Source organism: Pteropus alecto, unplaced genomic scaffold (assembly GCF_000325575.1).
Source record: "Pteropus alecto unplaced genomic scaffold, ASM32557v1 scaffold338, whole genome shotgun sequence".
NCBI classification, from domain to species: Eukaryota; Metazoa; Chordata; class Mammalia; order Chiroptera; family Pteropodidae; genus Pteropus; species Pteropus alecto.
This window is the reverse complement of record NW_006441995.1, coordinates 3,859,431-3,882,244: the sequence shown is the minus strand read 5'-3', so window position 1 is coordinate 3,882,244 and position 22,814 is coordinate 3,859,431. Positions and strand designations below refer to the sequence as shown.

Genomic DNA, 22,814 nt, shown 5'->3' with positions numbered 1-22,814 from the left:
GTGTTGGAGAAACTTCCTATTTCCTTTTGTTTATCCAACAATGAGAATATAATCCTTTATATTAATATTATGGTCAGAAGCTGAATTGAAAAGCTGAAAAGCCCACCCTATTAAATGTGTTTTATCAGTTGGTTTATAAGCATCAAGTTTGGAAGAAAGTGAGCACGTGTCCCCTTTCAGGACAAAAGTGGGGCAGGCTTACTGATAAATATTCAAACACTGTAGTAGTAGTATACATGCCAAAATGTCAGGGTCTAAAACAAAATCACCATTATGAGCAAATACACAGTCTCCAAAGGGGTTTTCTAGACAAATTGAAAAGCCATCTGCTATATTTAAAGGATTGGGCATAGTGAAAAACACTTTGAACACAAATGTTCCATAATATGAACTGGGTTTATGTTGATGTTGGAATTCCCAGGGCATTGAGAAAGAAGTTGGACTGTTTAGAAAAGGCAATTGATCCTGTTGGAAGGACAGGGGTGTTGTTTTGACTCTCTTGTTTAGTAACTTCTCACATGAGAGAAACTGTTCCTACACCCATAATATGATATCTTTCTATGGTCTCTAAATAGTCTCTAAATTCTAGAGAATTTACTTCTCCTATCAGGCTTTGGGAAGGTCTTGGAGTTCATTAAAATGTGTTTGCTGGACTTATTAGAGAGTCAAGAGACTGACTTATAAGGCACAAGACTTTATTATTTAGCAAGAACCATGGAAGTAAGTACAAAAAAATCAAAGTTCTAGCTTGAATATGACTGTGTAGAAAAACTCTTCAGGAAAAATTAATACCTTCTTAGCTGCTTCCAAGGAGACATGGACAAATACCAGGACTATATTTCACTGTAACTAAATGCAGATTAGGATCACCATTTATATCACTATTTTACGTGATATGGTTTTTATGTTGTCACTTACACTGAACTTATGGTTTGTGCCAAGCACTAAAAGAAGTAGATTAATTATTTTCTGGACAGTTAGGTGTCATTTAGAATAATATTTTGCTGCGTCCTTAATGACACCCTAGAGACTTGAAAGAGTTGATGTTCCCTGCTTAGTAGCAGATAATAACTTAAGGCTCTACAAAAATTCAGATTCTCATTATTATAATTAGAGATAATGAGGATAAATGTACCCAGATAATTGGTGCTCAGTGATTGCAAAAGGACAACAAGCATGGACAACACTATCTGGCAAGACTACACGTTAATACATGGGGAGCAGCTGACAAGCTCTGAATGTTTTAATTCCTAAATTTATTCGGTTTCAGGTTTATACAGTGCCCATCACCTGTTCTCTATGACTATCTGCTGAACATTGGCTGAGTCGAAATTGTTTTGTTATGAGTTATTCATATTACCTTAGGGAGGCTGGCTAATTTTATGAGCCTCAATTTTCCTATAAGCCACTTAACGTAAAAATATTTCTCAGCATAAATTAGTTCCTAAGAGGAGAGCATGAGAGCATGAAACTCTAGTTGCTCACTCTTCCCTAAGTGCTGAACTAGGAAGACATTTTTAATTTTATTCCCACTGTCCCAAGGTAAGAGCACTTGGCATGGATCCAGTAGTTGGGAAGGAGCTGATGTGGTAAGGGTGAGGGCTGGCCTGGGCTTGCTGCTAAAAAGACAATGATTTAAAAAGGCAACTAGGTTTAGAGAACAACGGAAGTAGCTCTGTGAGCTGGTGCTAAAACAAAGACTTAGAGATAATCATGGTACCAACTGCCCACAAGCCCACTTGTCATCACCAAGATGTAATAATGGAAGTTGCTTCCTTCTCTAGCGATGTAACATGTCTTATCTTATCTTTTTATGACTTTCTTTCAACTGTAGGGCTACCCTAGGTGTTCATGTTACTCTGATTTAACTTGAGTAAATTTACGAAGGAGGGAGGAAGAGAAACACACATGTGTGACACGCCTAGAGCCTGTCTCTCCTTACAGTTGTACCTGACCACTGGTATATGATCAACCAAGACTTCAACCTTCTCAAAGAGCCAGTATGACTGTTACATTACAGTTTGTTACTATTTCTTCTTTAAATATTTTATCTTCCACCATTCAGATACAAACCTCTAAATTTACAGCATTGGAGAGTTTTAGCAATCAGTATGTCTTTTATATTCCAACAAACACAAGAGGTTAAAGCAATTTTTTGATGAAAACCAGAGCAGTGTTTAATCTTCTGCACTTTCCCACCCCAGACAATCTTGAAAAAAAAAATCCAATTTCAGTTTTCTCAATTGTCAAATGAGGATAGTTGTATTTGTAAGGATTACTTGAGATGAAATGTGGGAGAGTGCTCAATGCTATATGGAATAGTGTTATAAAAAATTTAAGATCTTGCTGTTCTTAGCTGGCAATATTATCTTCTGGTGTTATGAGAATTAAGATCTAAAGAGCATCCACTAGAAGTGTAAAAGGGGGAGCCCTTTATATTGGAGAAATATGTTTTGAACTTCATAAAGAATAAAATAGAATTTTAGAAAAGAGGTTTTCATGAGTTTTTAAAGTGTTTTTAATCAGTTTTATAAATAATGATAAAAGGATAACTTCTAGATAATGAACACCAGTGATGTAGGGCCCAGGGCCATAATCTTTATTAAGTAAACCAGAATTCAAACCTTAGGTGTATGTGAGAGGGAGACAGTCAAAAAATCAATGAAAATTTCTTTAACATATTTATTTCTTGATTTAAAGTATAAAGTATTTTTTCACATGTCAATTTGCAATATGATTTGGCCATGTGAACTTCTTACTGTCCTGAGCGTCATGGTATTTATAGCCCATATCCTTCACAGGCTTGTTGGGAGTCCATCTCACTGCCTCCTGACACACTCATATAGATGAGGTAACTAAATTATGAACTATTATCAGTTGTTATTTGGATGAATAATACTTTGCTTTTGTTGTGTTCAACTAGACAATGAGAAATGTAGGTTATGAATTCTTGATCATGTCCTTGGATAGTTTAATGTAGCTCATGAAAATGGTATATTTACGTCATGACTGCTGGAGAACAGGATTTTAATAATGTTATATCCATAAATCTCTTATGTACAAGAATTTGGTCTCATTGGTAATTCCATTACCAGCATAAAGAAACAATGGGTACTCTTTCTTAGTAATTGAGACAGCTATCATCTTGACCATGCCAATAGGCTGCAATTGGTTGAAAATTGGAATGTGACTTACCATGGGGTACTCTGGCATTTCTTTTCCTCAAAATTATTAATGAAGTTGTTCTCAACCAGGGACAATTTACCTCTCCCATACCAGAGGACACTTGGAAATGTCTGGAAACATTTTTAATTGTCTTGGCTGGGTAGGTATTGCAGCTAGTAGACAGAAGGCTGGAATGCTGCTAAACGTCCTATGATGCAGAGGACCTCACTCCTCGCCCCCTACACCACTAAGAATTATCAAGTACAAGATGTCAATGGAGCTGAGAAACACTGACAAACACTATCTTTGAGGGTTTCAGAGACAGTTGGCAGGGGACAGGGAGAATGAATTACAAGCCTGGGTCAGATCCATGCCACACTGGCTATGAAAAAAGAAATCAGGTTTGGTGGTGATTAAATGTGATCAGAGCATTCTTGTTATGAGAAAGAAAGAATGCCCCATTCTCCTCGTAGGACCACATTAATATTGTTCACACCTCACTGCTGATTCTCTAACAAAAGCATCCAGTGTTTACTTTCCCACTTTTTGGTAATCCTACAGGGAGGGAAGAAATCCAGAGCAATTAACGACATGCCACATCCCCATCATACTCCTACTCACCTCCAATCCAGATATATGAGGGATTGTAGATTGTACCTATGTGGCAAATTGCATGTCAACCTTTAATGAGGAGGCTTTTAGGAGCTGCACATTCAAATTTGCAGGTGGTATGGCAGAGCAGCTGCAGAATAACTAATCAAGTTTTCAGGTTCCAAGGATTGTGTCAAGATTTATTCCTATTAAGCCAACCTGGGATCTGCAATCTATTGCACACTAAACTAATTTGATAAGGGCATCTGTTGTGTTCCCTTTCACATTGCCTTCAGCAGGCATTCCCTTAGTATGGGTGAGGTTTCTGTTTTTGTGTCTCATGACAGCAACTTCTCTTCATGAAACCTTTAGCCTTTGCCAACTTTCTAGCCACCTTCTAAATAAATCAACTATGTTCCATCAGATGGCAAAGAGCACATTTTGAATTTTCCGTGGCAGATGGTTTGACATACCTAATTGAAGTAATATATCTCTCAGGTAGTCTTGATAGGCTATAAGGAAATGTACAGCATGTCACATTGTGACAAATCTCCACTGACTGAAATAGGAAATTTGGAGTAAACATGTTGTACTCAGCATAGACATGGCATTTTTCAAAGGGGGAAAAAACATCTATAGACATTCAGCTTTATTAAGGCAGACATTTGTGCCGGTTACATCTAAGAAAGGCATCAAGGGCTCTCAATTTAGGACTAGTATTATAATGAACTGAATAAAGAAGGCCACCTGTTCAAAATTAGGCATAATCCAGAGAAGGCATGGCTTTCAAAAAGCTCAAATAGAGGTATATAATTTAGAAAATCAGACTCCCTTACTAGCTTTCAAGGTCCACAAATGGGAATTCATTTTCTTATAATAGAGTTTCGCTGGGGCTTGATGGGAAAGAAACAACTCACTTAGAATTCTAACTTCTGAGAGAACCTTCAGGTATGCTGAAAATTAAGTGGGAAAGACATTTCCGCGAAGAAAATTCAGCTTCCACTAAGTGGGAACTTTTACCTATTTAGGTCTGGGTCTTCAGGTGTAAGGACTTTTGTGGTGGAGCAAAAAAAGGTGTGAAAAGACTGGGCCTTTACCAGAAGCTGGGGCACATCTTTCTTTAGGGTCATTAGGGATTGGTGGTGCAGTGAGGAAGCCATTACTGAGCGAATTGCTATCACAGAACTGTTGCAGGGCTGTGGCTCCGAACCCACTGGGGGAAAAATGGTATAATAGTACATTAGAGAGAAGGAGAGAGAAGAGCTTTATGAGAGTAGGAGTGACCAGAAGCCTGCGGACTCCCTGCACCCCATAATTTAGCACCGTCTAGACTGAGCTGATTGATGGCTCAGTTCCTTCATCCTGCCTGAGCCTCAACAGATTCACCAGCCTCACCCTGACCCAGACATGCACAGAAAGGCAGCTATTCCAGGGGGCTTGCTACAATTTCTTGGAGGCCTGGTCCTTATCATTTATTGTAGATAATTATCAATTTGGAAGATACTTTCCCATCTGAAGGCTTGTGATCTATTTATTTTAAAGCCTACAAGAAAGTCAGTTACTTTAACCCTCTCATGTCTGCACTTCCTGATACCTCCCTACCTGCCTCGTCAAGGTTTCAAAACCAGTTGCTCAGGTTTCTGGTCAAATATAGTAATTATTAATACTCCTATGATGCACATATGTTTTAAGCACTTTGTATATATTCACCCTTTTAATTCTCACAAGCACTCTGTGACGGAGATATGATTATCTTCATATTGCAGATGAGGAAAGTGAGGCACAAATTGTAATGTGATGTTAGCTCAGGTAATCTGGCTTCAGAGTTTGTGACCCTAATCACTAGACCAACTGCCTGGTGATAGCACCTACCTCTTTATTTGAGAACTATCCCCAGTTCATGAAATTGCAGTGCATGTAAAAAGAAATACTTGGTTAAGACGTGGGGAGGAAGTCCTGCACATTGTTAGTAAATCATACTAATATTAAGCATGGTTTATGTCTTTGCACCACCATGATTATATAAGCAGATCAATAATAGATGGGATTATGTCAGACAAAGAGCTCCAGCCCTGTCCTGAAGAACTGATAACCTGAAAGCATAAAACGTACTGTGTAGGTTATGAAGGTGAGACCAACCAGGCTTGGAGAATGACAAAGAACTGTCACCTTTCTGTACCAGCAAATGGTTAATCACTCCGCATGATGGAAAGAGAAGTGGCCTATAACAACCAGGGAATTTTATGTCATAAAAATCCTGCATCAAAATTCTCTTTCTATGACCCTTTCTTTCCACACCAGGAGTACCCATGCCATTTGCTGCTGATGGGGTTCAAGTTCCTCTAGTATCCTTGGAGGTTACTATGAGCCCCACTTCCCCAAGGCTGAAGCCTCTGCTGGCTTTGTGTGACTTGCACTCAAGGAAGCTGCTTGAATGTGTGTTAAGAGGATAAATTTTGACACTACTTAGTACTACTAATTAACCTGGTTAATTAACTTCCTAGAATCTCTTTTTCTTCATCTATAAACTATGCACCTCATAGGCTGGTCCTCAGTCAACTTAGTCCATTGCCCAGCACATAATGTGCACGCTGTATGTTGTATATACACATATGTGCTTTTCTCTGAAACAAGGCATCAGGCTCTGGGAAAGACAAAGTATGTCATTAATGGTATGTCTTTAAGCACCACCCACCAGGACTTAGCCTTTGAACTTGTTTTTTTCATCTATACAATAATACCCACTTCATGGAGCTTCTAGTCAAGGTAGACTAGTAGGTAGGCGCTATGTTTGCCTCCTCTCACAACCACATCGAAATAACAACTAATCTACAGAACAGCCATAATTGGGAGTCACCGGAAGTCTAGCTACACAGAAGTCCCACAATTAGAGACATATAGAAGAGGCCACCTCGAGATTGGTACGAGGGGTGGAGATGTGGAATGGGCTGGTCACTCACCTGTGTGTGGTGGTTAAGAATCAGAAAGATATCTCAGTTGTGGAGGTCCCCCAAGAGGAGCGAGGGGTCTTGGCTCAACACAGGGCTCCCCAGCCCAGGATTTCAATACCGAGAAGAAAAGTTCCTACAATTTCTGGCTGTGAAAACCAGTGGAGGTTGTGGCTGAGTGAGACCCAGTGTGGCTGGAGTTGCAGACATTCATCTTAAAGGCCCACTTGCAGACTTACTTGCTGAAGGACTCACTTGCTCTGAGCTCCAGTGCTGGGCCACTAGCTTAAAAGGCACCAGGGACATAATGGGAACTGAATTGTCTGGCTTCATAATGAGGGCTGGAGGGGCAATATCCTCCTAGACAGAAGTGTAGGCAGAATCCATTCTTCCTTTGTTGACCCCTTTCCCATTGGGAGTCCAGATGAAGTCTGCTGCCATATCTGAGTTTCCATCAACCTGGCTATCTTGCCTTCATGATACCCTGAGACCCTGCTCCGCCTAACTTTCAGGCCCACATAAGCTGCTTCCAGTGGGTTTTCCATATAAATGACCTGTCCTAGCTCATGCTGAAAACTTTCCTAATATCTCTCAAAGGTTCACAAACCTAAAACAAGCAGCACTTGGCCTCTGCAGGCCTCATTCCTCTTTTTGAGCAGTCCCAGGCCTAGCACTAGCAACAACAAGCCTTGGTTTGGTGACTTCGCCTCTCGAAGCACCTCCAAGCCCAGCATGAGTGGTTGTAATCTGCAGACCATTTGGGGGCTCATGACAGGCAGGGCACAGGCTGCGGCTGAACTTGGCCTGCACCAGGGAACCTCCCAGAGGCAAGATTTGGTCTGAGCTGGAGCACAACCCAGGGTCACATTTGAAGACAACACACCCACAGGGGACTAGACAGGCACCAGAACCCTGCTAAAGTGACTCTGTCTCTGTAGGGTCCGCCCCTGCACAACAGCTCCTCCACTGTAGTCACCGGCCAGTCCTCACAACCAATCAGCTTGAGGAACAAACCCTCTCTCCCGTTCACATACAAAGAGCAATCAAGGCTCAACTACAACAGGAGGGCACACACAACCCATACAAGTGACACACCTGAAGCACGTGGCTCAGGTGACAAGGAAGACTGCACCACTGGGCCCCATAATACACTTACTACATAAGGCCACTCTACTAAGACCTGGAGACACAGCAGCCCTACCTAATACATAGAAACAAACACAAGCAGGCAGCTCAAATGGGGAGACAAAGAAACGTGACCCAAATGAAAAAATAGAACAAAGCTCCAGAAAAGAACTCAACAAAATGGAGACGAGCAATCTACCTGATGTGGAGTTCAAAACACTGATTATAAAGATGCTCAAGAACTTAGAGGAAGAGTAGATGAACTCAGTGAGAACTTTAACAGAGATAGAAAATATAAAAATGGAGATAGGAAATATGAAAAAGAACCAGTCAGAAGTAAAGAATTCAGTAACTGAAATGATGAATACTTTAGGGAGAATCAACAGTTGATTAGATGAAGCTGAGGATCAAAGCAGCAATTTAGAAGATAAGGCAGCAGAAAACATCCAATCAGAACACAACAGGAAAAAGAATCTAAAAAATGAAGATGGTTTAAGGGGCTTCTGGGAAGAGAGAGGGGTCCGAGCAGCTGGGGTGGTCTAATAAGGCTCCCAGGACTTAGTGGGATTGGGGAGGAGGGAGAGGACTTCATGGCTATGCAGATCCTAAACGTGCTTACTCATTGTGGTTCACATGACTGGTCTGAGCAGATGAGCTTCTCTCAGAGCTTTGTATTTGCCCTTTTCTCTGACTGGTTTCTTCTCTCCCTCTTCACCTGGTTATTATAATACCTGTTCAGGCTCAGGACTCAGCTTAAATGTCTCATCCTTAGAAAATCCTTTGCTGACTCCCAGGCTTAGTTATGATCCTTATTTATAGAATTCCCTGAACTTCTCCTTCAGGGCACTTTCTATAGTAATATTTAAATGATTACTTTGCATAATTTTTTGTTAATGCTTGTCTGCCCCACTGGACTGCATACTCTTTAAGTGCCCAGTTTGGGTTTGTTTTACTCCCTATTATGGTCTCAAATCCTAGCACAGTTTTTGTAGGCATTAGGTGCTCAATAAACATTTGTTGACTAAGTGGATGAATAGCTATTACCATCTCCTCTGCTCCCGCCACCCCTCAAAAAAGGGAGCCCTTCCTTGCTGTAGCAGTGATGTATTTTAAAGACTGCATCTTCTTTTCAGGTCTGAGGTAAGGACCATGTATACAATAAAAATATATATATATGTTTTGGTCTCTGAGGCCATGTTCTAAAATAAGCTGGTAGTCTCTGATCTGTCACAGCGCCCTCTATAGCTTAATGTGTTTCTGACATAGAAATATGAGAGTAAGGAAGCTCATGGTCAGATGACAAAATAGATTGGGTAGAATTGATGGCCATATAATAGCTAAAAGAAAGTTGGAATATGGTTCAGATATTCCTTCAAATTTTACAACTTGTCAATTTACCAGAACAGGCTGAGGAGAGGGTTTTTCAAATTACTTTTTTTTCTTTTTTTAGGCTCTGCTTAAAAATACAAAGAGAATGGACTGAATCATAGAAATTTGCACTAGAAGAATTTTTGGGTACTGTGAAACAAATTTAAATACATTTTCTTTTGGGGAACTGAGCTTCTTAACTATTTAGGAAAAGAAGTAGGGAACGAAACCAAGGATGTTTCTAGCTTTTCTATTGGGTTCTCCCTGAGGGTCTTTTGACTATACTCAGCTGCCCTAATTTCCAGCTTCCTATGGTATCAGATGTTTGGGAGAAAAGGCAAGATTAGTTTTTAAAGACATCTGTTTAACAGAGAGTTCAGAAAAACCCACTCTACTGGCTTTGAAATTAGCTTCTTTTGACTTATTTCAGGGCAAGTTTCCATCTTTATGAAGTGATCATGCTACTACTCAGATACTCAGGGCTCCCGTTTCTCTCTCTCCTGCCTCCACAGAGCACGACCGTTCATGGCCATGTCGTCCAGATCATGGAGATGAGAAGGCTTGGCGTGGTCCAAGCCTTTCACCCTTGGACGTTTGTGGAAGTGCAGGCCCCATGACATAACAAACTTTCCATTATCAAGGTCTTTTGTGCAGGAGGTAAAAATGGCCAAACCGATATTGTCAATCGTCAATCAAAAAACGAGACTCAGTATATTGACTTGTTAATAATGCTTAAGAGTCCTCTTCTAATACAGAAATCCCTTCCAACATCTGCCTCACACTCATAATTAATTATAAGCTTGCTGATGAACTATGTTTTTACAAAAAATATGCCACGCACAAATATGATTCAAAGCCATCTCACATGTCTAAATGCTGGAACACTTTCCTTTTCTGTTGGTCACGTATTATATTTGAAATGCAGCCGAGAAATAGCCAGAAATAGTCTCTAAGCCACCAAATGGATTTTTCAATACTTATATATTAAGTTCGTGTACTTTATTTATATAGTCTCTCTGATTTTTAGTTTGTGCCTGTATATTTTTGCTGTATACAAAATTTTAACAAGCTTTGGAATGTGGTTTCTTAGCTCATAATATATTAGAAACAATTTATCAGAAAGGGCAAACCCATTAGAATGAGCAAGAAGTCACAACCAATGGCCATATTGTGATGGAGGATGCAGAGAAATGAGAAAATGCAGATTCAAGAACTACAAATAAACAAACATCACAGCAGTCTAGGGTTGTTTTGTACAGGAAGGTGGCCCTCTCCACTCACATTGAAAAACATATCTGTATTACAATCCTGCATGGTAACAGGATGTTTATAGTGTTGAACTTAAATTGTCAAGCAAAATAAAGAGGCAAAATTATGACAGGTAATCTCTGTTTGAGATAAAGAAGCATTTAGTGTGTTTTAAAATATTTTCAAATAAAATAGTTCAAATAAAACACATTCGGGGGCTCTAACAGATAACTTATGGTTACTTAGAAAATTCATTTTTGTGAAACAATATATTTTTTTGATAGTGTCAAATAAGTGAGGTGTGTTATGTGGTGAGAGCTGAAGAGTATAGATAATACAATCTTGATTTCATAGACATATTGAAATATTCATGAAATAATATTTTCTCAAATAAAATCAAACTATAATATATATTATTGTCTCTGTTCCTAACATGGCTAGAGTTGGGGATTAGGGAGAGGGAGACAAAAAATAGGGCTCTATCCTAAATACAAAATGTTTGCACCTCCAATTAGAAAGCTGTAGGGAAGATAAATTCTTCAACCTGTGTAAAGTTCAGACAGTCTGATCAACAACAGATTGAAATAATTCAGTTAGCAAATGTTTCCAGTAGAGTAGAGGAATCACATTTAAACAACTAAAATCAGAGGAAGAAAACCTCAGCATCCTAAAAAGCTTGGCTCACTGTGTGTCAGTATTATATCTGGCAGACAGAAGGGTACTCAAATAATGCACATGTCTGTTCAGATTCATCTGGTTTCTCTGTAGGAGACACCAAGGATATTTCTTCCTCCCTTGTTATTAGATTTGTCTTTGTCTACCTTCTTGTGTACTTTGGAGATAAGTGCTTTGAAATTACCCAGAGGGAAGCAGATTAGTAGTTTTGTTTTACAAATATCTTAGTAAAAGATTTGAAAATTATTACTTGTAAGGTTTTAAGTAGATTCTTAACGAAGCATGGCAAATTGAATATTCGCCCCCAGACACACTGAATTAACACCATGGACCAAAGACCCACAAAATAAAACTATTCTAAGCTAAAGTCAGAAATCATCAAGGTTCCTCACTTACCTCTGCTTCCCAAATTTCGCTCCTGGGAGTGAGGCATATTGTCTGTTGGGAATATTGTTTTGAGCTTGCTCTCTGTCTTGCAGACCCCTGATGGAGGTGACATGGTGCTGGTGGGGCTCAGTCAGCCTTGTCTATCATCAGTTTGGGAAGCTAAGAACAGGCCATTCAGAATCCCAGGGTCCCAATCATCACACATTTTTTTCAATGAATGTTCTATCCGGTGTGATCAGTTTTTGTAGTGATGTTGGTAAATGAGAATTAGTAATGAAAGCTTGGATTCCTCTGAGGATTCAAAAGTCATTATGAGTGCTATGACAAAGATTTGCTCATGGAAAATAGGATCTTTCCACTCAGAGATGTCTCACCCTACTTCTATCTGTCCTGTGTCAGTATTTCCTTTATATCTGTGTCACAAATTCAATGGGTGCTCCTTAATCTTAGGTTCAAAATTCTGCCGGTAATCACAGCTTCCCTTTGCATCAGTTCTTTTCCTAACTCTTACTTCTTTGATGAGAGTCCCTCCCTGCCCCCATTTTTTCATATCAGGTTCACCTGCTTTGGGGGTGGGCTCTTGAAATCCAGTCCCGGTATGACTCTATGTACTATGAGAGACCACCTTCTTTCTACTCTAAATCACTGACAGAATTGTCCTAGTACTGAACTTGAATTATTGTGCACTACCTCAGACTGTGCCCAGCTGGTTTTTAACCAAGATTAATGGGGGTTTATTGTTCAAAATGGTGACTTGAAACAACTGAGTAATTTTTAAAGACATTATAGTGTTTAAAGTACTATATGTTTGATCCATTGTGAACTTCAAAACAGTCTTGTGTAGATGGTGGTACAGAGAGTAGTTTTATCACCCTTATTTTACATGGGAAGAAATTGAAGGAGCGTGACTTATCCTGAGTCACACACTTATGAGTCAATAGAAAGAAAAATGAACTGAGACCCTCTAAACCCTTCATACTCTCTACTTCTGGCTGTTGCCTCTCTTGGCCATTCTAGGGCATCATGTGATGTTGTGATATGATGACGATGATGACAACAACAACAGCAACAACAACAATCAATGTTGTTCATCAGATATGAGGGTGACGGTACAGATCCCACGAAAAGCAGGTGCGAAACCATTCATCTTCTTGTCCCTCATGTGACAATGGTAGACATTTCTGAGCTGTTTGGGATTCATGGGCAATGAAGCCTTGAAACAAGGTAAAACTAATTGGTCCTTCTGGCAATGAAGTCTTTGACCCAATTGGTATCAGCGTCCATCTAATCAAGAGGACAATCATAGGCAATGAATAAATTGATAAACTGCTTTCATTAAAGGGTAGAGAAAATCAGAAAATGCCTATGAATGCACGATATACCAAATTAAAAATGTGTTATGTGCCCTTTATTTTAAATCTGATGAAATGAATGAGTTTACTTATGTATCTTCCCTCTGGAGCAGACATTCTGGAATGAAACTGGCAAAGGCAAGGCACAGATGACTGCATGTTGCCAGGGACTTCTGCATTCCCTGCTCACCCATAAGTCACAAGCACATTTCAAAGGAATTTTAACTTCTCTACTCCTGTGGTCCTGCTAGCTCAATTAGAGGGGCTAGCCTGGTCTTTTTCATCACTCCCTGTGGGAATACCCTTTAATATCAGCGGGGACACTAGGACTGAATGAGAAAATAGAATGAGAAGCTGGCTCCAGGGGAATATTTGATCTTAGAGCTGGGTCACAGTGAGAGCAGATACCGCCTGTGAAGATAGTTACATGCCAACTGTGGTGATCGGTCTCTACCAGGCTGACTGCAGTTGAGCGCATGCATTTACCTTAGCTAAACCTTCAATGAATGTCCATGTATCAGCAATGAGCATACTTGGTGAGCCTGGAGTTCCTGATAATCACAATGCCTAGTCTGCTCTCTGAGGCAGGAGCCTCGTTCAAGGGCTGTATTCAGGCTTCCTGCTGGAAGTGCTGCAGAGAACAGGTGTATTGTGAAACAAACCCCAGAACCTGATGTTTGATAGCTGAGACCATATGATAGCTTCAAGCTCATCCCATCCTTATCCCCATCATCACTTCTCACTTGGATCCTGAGAGTACTGGCCTTTTCTCCTACTGTCTATTTTAAGTGAAAGAAAAGAACTATAGAGAGAGATGAAGAAATGAAGAGTAAAACAGGGCATAGGGGCAGAAGGAGGTATGGAAAATGAGGCAGATTTTGTGGCTTGTATACCTGGGCAAAAACAAATATTAAAACAAGGCTCCATGTAGAACAAAAGGCTCATTTCTTTCCTTTGCACCCTTGACCTCAGACACCTGAGTTTCCCTCGGTACAGCCTCTACCTTCATCGAGCAACATGCACTCAAGACTGACCACACTACTGCTAGTGCTTGGAACACTGTGGCTGAGGACAATCAGGTTCCCAGGAGTGCTTCGTAGAAAAAAAAAATACCCATCCCTCAGTGAGCTTCAAGGTATGCTGTCCCCTCCCCCTGTGTGAATAAATGACAGTTACAGTATGAACAGAGCCACTCTTTCTCTGAGATATCATAGTACATATAGAGCTGGTTCCCTCTGAGGCAGTGCTGGATACACAGTGCAGGCCTCCATCTGATGTGCAGAGTATATACAGAGCCAACCTCTCTTTAAAGTAGTTTAGTGGGGAACAATAATGGTACAGAATAAGGAAAAAAAGGAAGGGATCAGTTAAAGTAGATGAACTTCTTCATCTCTATTTGGTTCAAGTTTTCAGAACCAGAAAGAAGATTGAAATATGAGAGAAATAAATAGGCACTGTATTTGTCATAAGAAATTAAGGAACTATAACATTTGAACAAGTGCTCAGAGTCCTTATAAATATGATCTATGGTTTAATGATTGATACTAAAAAACCTCATTTAAAAAAAACCCTGGAAGAAAACAAGTTAAGGTTCATTTCAGCTTAGATTTATGAAAAATCACAGTGTCTCACCTTCAAAAAAGGGAACTTTAGAAATATTTTTTTATTCTCCCAGGCTAGGAGGATTAGGATTTTGCCTAAACCAAATGGCATTGGTAACTGTCAAAGTGGGTCAGTTAGAGCTACTATCAGGAGGTAACAATGATCTCCAGCGTGGTCTGCAAGATTTTTTGGAATCATTTGCTTCTGTAGCAATGCATGCTGCTCTAGACAATCCACATGAGTTGTTTTTATTTTTAACTGCACTGCTTTGTTGGGACAGAATTGAAAGAATAAATTATTTTCTCTAGTTAATTCCTCAGGTCAAACACCTTCCTAAATCAAGTACTGTTGCTGGCAGGATTGCCTAAAAGCGCTAACACATGACTCATGAACAATAAGACAATGATATTTAAAACAAAGCCTGGGTGTGGAGTTCCATTTTTACTGATTGTGCACTACTGAGGGCTTCACAAAGACCAATTCAGCCTGGGTGGTTCTTGCCACACCCAAATGAAGAAGAGACATCTATTAACAGGAAGTCATATCACTGGGTCACTTTATGAAAATAGAAAAGAAAAACATAGTGTTAACTTTTTTTTTTAATAAGAAAAAGTAAAAAAATATTAACTTACTGTTACTGACTTTTTTAAAAACCATACTCTTTTAGGACCAGGAGGGCTTCAGCACAAGACATGATGGAATATGAGCAAAGCCTGGGTTCAGGGAGGACCTCTGGGTGTGATCCAGACCTAGAATTCATGGGGATATATCAATTCCAATGGGGCTGGAGTAGGGATGTCCTATCTAAGGGCAGGGCACAGTAGTGGGAAAATCCTCCAGACTGTGCTTGAACACTTAGAGGCCAAATGGACATCAACATGGCTTTGGAGGTGGGACCATAGGAGGAGGCAGACACTTGTTCTTTGGGGAAGTCTTTTAACAAGAACCAACTTAGGGGGGTGGGGTGCTTAGAGCCTCCAGGAGCAGTCAGTGTCCTTCCCAAGGTTTCAGCCCAATGCCCATTGCCTTCTCTCTCTGTGCTTTTATTTTGCTACTGTCTCATCCTACAGGATCAAGGCGAGATTGAATCTGAGCCGAAGAAGACTTTCCCATCTAATGTGACATCAGGCTGGGAGTAAGGCGAAACAAGTGAGGTGAGTCATACAAAGGCAGGATCATATTTTGTCTCTATTTAAAACTACAGTTCATCATGGACTTGGGGGGATTGCCTTTCTAAAATTATTACATAATATATTATTTATTTTAATTACTGAGTTGTATTGAACACCCTTAAATTTTGTGCCTGAAATGAGTGCCTCACGTGCATCACCTTAGTTCCATGTTTTCATTCTTTCTTTGTCTTAAGATATGATTTAGATGGCATCAGCCCAAATCATATCAGCCCCAAACATATAATGTTTCTCCAGCGGATGCTCAAAAGTTTAGAGAATGGTACCTTCAGGTGGTATGGGACAGTCACTCTCTGCTCCAGTACCTATATAAAGTGGTAAGAAATCAGCAAATTTTTGTGTCTTTGGTTTCTATTAAGCATTGACCATCTCTTCAGGGCATTTTTATACATGAGGTTTAGTTAAAATCAGTTGAGTTTTTTTTTTAAACCAAGCTCAGTCATGTTTGATTTTAGCATTGAAAAAAATAAGAATTCGTTGTTCTTGGATCGAAATGAATCTAGTCTTTTTTATCACCCTCCATTTGCTTGGCAATGAAAAGTCTTTTTTGAAACAGAAACATGATAAATGGTTCCAAATTAATTTATGAGCTATTAAATGAGTTTGCACCTAATAAAATAGAAACATGGCAGCAAGGAACAATTTTCTGTAGAGAAATAGAAATTCTATCCTGCAGTGAGGGGAGGCAGCTCAGTGTTGCTTCTTGCTTTTCAGCCTGTGTTCAATCCCCACGGTGGTCGATAGCCATCAGGCCTTCCAAAGGTTGGGCTGGGTCTGGGACAAGTGTAAACACAGTCAAGGTTTTTCTTTTTTTTTTAAATAGCCTTCTACCTTTTCCATTTTCCATTTGCCCTGCCCCTTTCACACTCTGTTCTGATTATCCTTTATACTGCAGCCAGCAACCTATGCTCTACATGCTTTTCTTTGCTTCCTATTTCTCTCTCTATTAGTCAGGATTCATTTTCTTTAAATAGATAGTGAAATTGCTGGATCATACGGTAATTTTATTTTTAATGTTTTGAGGAATCTCCATACTGTTTTCTATAGTGGCTGCATCAATTTACTTCCTGCCAACAGTGCACAAGGCGTCCCTTTTCTCCACGTCCTTTAAAGCATCTTGGTTTTTAATCCTTTATTTTTGTAAGTTAAGTTCAAAATAAATGATTAAGTATATTGTCAAAGGACATTACTCATTTAAATGACTTAAAAGAAAAAGGGGGGAAAGAATAACTGAGAACAACTCTCTACCTAAGTAATGAATCTTTGTCCTGTTCTATAAATATCTAGGACCTGAATCAAAAGGGGTGAACTAGCTGCTCTTTCTGGATGCTGATGATTCTCAGAGCGGAAACTTATTGACTGATTGTTTGGAAGACAAGCTCTTCATATCCTTCAAAAGTAGTTTAAGTGTATGTAGGGGGAAGTCTGGGTATGTGTTATTACATTAGGTAGTGGATGGCATGGTTTTACTGATGATACAGAGACTACACATGTCCTTCTGAAGGGAATTTATTGCCGTTCTTCAGAGTACTGTTTTTAATATCAGAATATTTGCTATTTACAGTGAGGTAATGTTTAAATAAATCAATCATGTCACTTTATTACACAATTGTAATGAAATCCAGGCCTTCGCATGTCCCTCGAGCTTGAGTTTTGCTCTCAGAGTTGGCTTTAAGCAACTTCTTGCCTGCCTTCTTTTCTGGATAGGTTGGGATAAGGAAATGCCATGAACTTTGGTAGATGGGGTTGTCCTGGGAGCTGCATGCTTCTGTGGTGATGCCCCTTCTGCCACTGCCGACAGGGATTCCTCTTTTCCTCAGTGTACTGGCTTCCTTGATACATACTCGTGTAAAATTGTGCAGCAGACCCAGATCTTTCCTGGTTCAAGCAGAGGCCAGGAAAGCACTCAAGTGGCTCCTCTGATCATTTTCTTTAGAAATCGAGATCCATGTACACTTTTTAGTCATTGAAAGTGGATCCTATTTTTTAGAAAATTTGCATAGAAACTAGAAGATTTCTCTAAGATTCTCCAAGAGATTAAGTGTATTTGTCCTGTTTACATCATGCAGGTTGATTGGCTTGGGATCCAGAAGTACTGATAAAAATAAAAGTCATGCATTTGGCATGTATCAGGGTGCAAGCAGTGTTCCCATGAACATCAGTCCCTCACAAAGGACCATTAATAGGAAAGTCCTGAGGACTTGCAATACAAAACAATCTGTAGATCTAATTATAGCTGTGAATTGAGGTACATTTTCAGTTTAATACAACCAATTAGGAGCCATGGAATATAATAATTAAATGGGCAGATGGGTCTATCACTCCATTCCTTAACCTCGGAAGCTTCTGGGCCCTCTGGACATTAGAAAGATATCCTGAATTCCAAATACCTCTTTTAAAAAAGGCTCATCATTCCCATTTATGTGATGGTCAGGAACTTTTTACCATTTAACCAATAATTCTCTCTCCTAAAAGGATGTCACTCTGCATATGACCTCTGGCTCAGTAATACATCTTACAACTACTAAAATTCCAGTGAACAACTCCTGAGATTGGATTTTCCCACTAATAAAGAGTAAGGTTGTTGCAATCTTTCCTAATAGTGCACTTGTATTTCATAAGAGTCAGATTTATGAGAACCCAGCTTTTGAGAACTGTGATGGTAATTTTATGTGTCAACTTGGCTAGGTTATAGGGTGCCTAGATATTTGACCAATGTTGTTCTGGGTGTGTCTCCAAGGATGTTTCTGTATGATAATAACCTTTAATGTGTGAACTGAATAAAGCAGATTGCCCTCCCTGTTGTGAGTGGACCTCATTCAATAAGTTGAAGGCCTAAATAGAACAAGGAGATTGAATCTTTGCCCCTAAGAATTCCTCCTGCCAGACTGCCTTTGAACTGGTATATTGACTTTTTACTGCATGCGGACTTAAACTGAGACATTGACTCTTCCTGGCTTTCCAGTCTGCCAGCCTTTGGTTGGAACTATATCATTGACTCACCCTTTGGGTCTTGGGATTTCTTAGCCTGACTAATATAGAAACTGATCTGTAGATTTCCATTTAAATATGTTAACTTTTAAAATTCATACTTACATATTTCTGTCTAGATTTCTAGATGTAGGTACACTGTGCAGGGGCTCAGTCTTGATTGAGGTTCTTCTATCAGCTGTTCTGAAGCTCACGACAGGAGCCAGCTGCAGCTGGACAGACAGGGTGTGAAGTGTGTCAAAAAGACCTGAGGGTATTCTACCCATATTGCTAGGACCTAGAAATAATCCTCTGCCATTTGGACTCAACTCTGAGGAAGGAATAGAAAAAAGAGAATGAGGAAGAGAGAAGGCAGAAGAAAGAGGGTGGAGGACATGGGTGTCCTAGACAGTGTGCACTTGTTTAGAAGTAGGATAACTAACAGGGCTGAAGGCCTCTAGACAGGTTAAAGGGCTCTTTCCTCTAGGTTGCTTCCCCATCTCTTTCTCACTAACAATCCCTCTTCACTCAGCCTTGGGGAGACATGATACAGCCTGGGAGATACCAGTGACTATTCAAATTTTGCAGCGATTGCGCTACAAACTCTCTCTGGGATGCAGCTGGCTGATAAAGGACCTCTGCAAGACAGAAGAAAAGTTTCTTTGGATTCTGACCATTCTACTTTCAATGTGTGTCCTAGTTCCTTGGGAAGGAAGCCATAATTTATGTAGCTCATCCACAATCCTTATGGTGCATCGTCATCTCCTGACATAAGCAGGTGTTGTTGAGATTGCCCATTCCTCCCCCGCCATCACAATGGCAGCACTTCCAGAACAAGGTAACAGGTATCTGGAAGTAAGTAGAAAGACCTTAAACAAGTCCTGCTCACACAGTGCAAGCATCAACTATGAAAACAGGCTTTCTTGTTCCCTTTTAAATGTACCTACTTTGTATCTTTACTCTCTCAAACAGAAAGAAAGTTACAAGAGGATTTGTGTTTATCCATCTCTGGAAATCACTGTCTGCTGGGGCTGCTGCTCTAGGCTTTCCCACCTATTTATCAACAGACAGGAAGCTGGTGTCCATGGAGAGAAGCCTCTGCCTACAGTGGTCTGAGGCAGGATAGCCAGGGTGGGGGACACAAGAAGGACAGCATGAAGCTCATTTAAATTTTGGAGATTTAAGTAAACATTTGTCAGCTGGTGATAAATGGTGGGGTCTTCACTGAGGAAGATCTTTTCATCTCATGTTTTCTGTCCTTTTCCCATGCATAGTCACTTACAGTGGCATTTGTAGATACGAACAAAGTGTCAGCCAAGAATGAGTAAGAAGTGGTCCAGACCCTGTGGAAAAAGGCCAGCCTAGGGTTCAGGATCTGCCTATCCTGTTGGCTAAGGTCTTTTCCAGCACTTATAGATCCAAGCTAGACTTTGCATGGCTTCCCATTAGTTTCCAGTAGCACCGTCACTGCCTTTGTCCCGTCCATCCCATTCAGGGTGCTCTGAACACAAAGGCACCCTGGGGTTACCCTGTGAAGCTACTCATCCTCCCCAGTACCAGGGACTTCTCTTTGACACTCGCCTTCCATAGAAAGACCTTAAACACCATACACCTTATGGTCTATTGAGCAGAGACAGTAGTGTTCCAGATGGCAGAGTGTTCGAAAATTATGTTTTTTGAGAACTGTGTTTTTCAGCAGAGCTTTTTTCAAAGCTACCTTAATAGCCCTTTTAAAATGGGCTCTGAATAACTTCTCCCTGGATTGGGGAAAAGGGTCCTTCATGTGACAATCTAATTTTTCTTTTGCCTGGTAATAGGAAAATTTCTCTCAATTCTTTTCTGTGTATAGCAGGTCCTCAAATAACATTGCTTCATTCAACATTGTTTCGTTATAAGCTGATGAGATGTCTTAGAAACTTCTTGCTTGTGTCTATAAAGTAGCCTAGGTAAAGTTGGTTTCATTATAGTTGTTTTGTGGCATGATGTTAAGTGAGGACTTAATGTATTTCCTACTTATTTCCAGACCTTCATTCCAATTGGAAGTCCAGGAGTTCTCAAACTTTCTAGTGTGAAGAATCACGCTGGGCGTTCAGTAAAAATCTTGATTCCCGAGACCTGTCTTCAGGAGATCTGGATTAAGTCCAGAAATGAGTATTTCTAATAAGAACCCAGATGATTGTGATGTGGGAATCCTCAGCCTATATTCTGAGAGCACTGGTTTAGCTTTTGCTGTTCAGATTGGAAGAGTTATCAGTGATTGTATAATATCTGAATCCATTTTCAGCTTCATTGCTTTTATGTACTTTATTCTTTCCATTTCAGAATTAAACAAAAACAAAAACAAGCTAAATGCAGATTGCCAGAAAATCTTGCCACTGTCTTAGTATCATAATTGAGTGAATTTTTAAGACATAAAAATGTTTCTAGTCTATAGCCATACCATCCTGAACAAGCCCGATCCCATCTGATCTCGGAAGCTAAGCGGTGTTGGGCCTGGTTAGTACTTGGATGGGAGACCACCTAGGAAGACCAAGTGCTGCAGGGGTAAAAAAAAAAAAAAATAATAATAATAATAATAATAATAATAAGGGATTGGAAACTGACAAGATCCTTGCAATCTGTGAGGTCAACCAAGGGTTGTCTCGCCTAAAAAAAAAAGTTTCTAAATATTGCCTCACAAAACCAACTTCAAACCAGAACTTTCATTTTAAAAGATATTGGATTTAAGTAAAACTTTAGAGAATAAATTTTTTATTATCTTTACCCTGTAATCTTAAAATCCTACAGAATATAATATATTTGGCAATAGTTAAGATACAAGTAGAATTGTTATAAACTAAGTCAGTTTCTTTTCCAACCTCTGAGGCTTGTCTCTGTCTTTCTGTGCCTCTGTTTCTATCTTTTTCTCCTATTTTAATTCAATGAGAGAGCAAACTGCTCGTTCCTATTGGATCAAATTTGCTGTATTCAAGATATAAATGCATGTCATAATAATGTTTATTTTTAGAGACACTTTGAACATCAAATTATTAGTTGCTCCAGTATATCAAGGGTCCAATTTTTCCTTTTAAAAATATTCTGGTTGAGAAATTGAGAGATTCCTAGAAATTAGATATTGATTAAACCTAATTTCACATGGATATAAAATATTTGCCAATCAAGTGACATATTTTAGTACTCTGAGATTTTTTGATATCTTGAGGAAAGTTGTAACCAATTTATTGGTAAAGTGAGCACAAATTTGGCAACATGAATAGCCATCCCCTAATTTAGCCTATGTATGCATTTGGTCATCTGTACACTGTACTCTGTCAAAGTCAGGTGCATGTGCCCTGTATGACTAATTATGATCAAAAACAAATGAGACAGAGGTGAGCATGATTTGTCTGGAGAATAGAAAGGAAATGGACCTTACTGGAGCAGACAGAGAAGGAGGAAGGAAGATGACATGTCGGGGGTTAAGGACTTAAAGCTTTATGTCTGCTATCTTATTTAATTATCATAACGTGCCAGGCAAGTATCATTATTATTCTCACTTTATGGATATAAAAATTTCAAGTTTAATTAACTTGCCTAAAGTTACAGAGATGGTAGTAGGTAGCAGATCTGGGATTTTAGTCCACACCTGAATCAGAACCTCACGGTCTTCTTATTACCCAGTGGTTACCTCTGACATGATGGAGAATGAGCTATAGGATCCAGAATACATAGACTGAGGGTTCTCATCCCATCATATATTCATAGACTCAGCCATTCTCGAAATAATGTATAAGTCTGTTTTAACAACGTTCATTAGCAAATATCAGTTCTGGAAATCATCCATTTTTACCTACCAAAATACACAGGGAACGAGATCTCCTGGGCAAGAAGTTGGAAGTAACCTGAAGTGATCATATAGTTCATCCATTGCTCAGCTTTAAAGTAGCTGTCTGACAAAACTATCAATGAGACAATTGCATACTGCTTATGATCTCTGTGTTTATTTTGTAATAGTTTTTTGAGGTAAATTGGCATACAATAAGCTTCACATATTTAAATTTTGCAATTTGATGTTTTCACATACATACATGTACATATACACACATACTTGTGAAACCATAGTTAAAATCAAGATAATAAACATATCTATCACCCCTTTGTAATCACTCCCTCCCACCCGTAGCCACCTTAATATCCCTAGATGACCATGGATC

The 22,814-nt window shown here is 39.5% G+C and overlaps 1 pseudogene; it reads left to right on the top strand.

Moving 5' to 3' along the window:
• Nucleotides 1-21,047: 21,047 nt before the first annotated feature.
• LOC112486115 lies at nt 21,048-21,166 on the top strand (annotated as a pseudogene).
• The last annotated feature ends 1,648 nt before the right edge of the window (nt 21,167-22,814 follow it).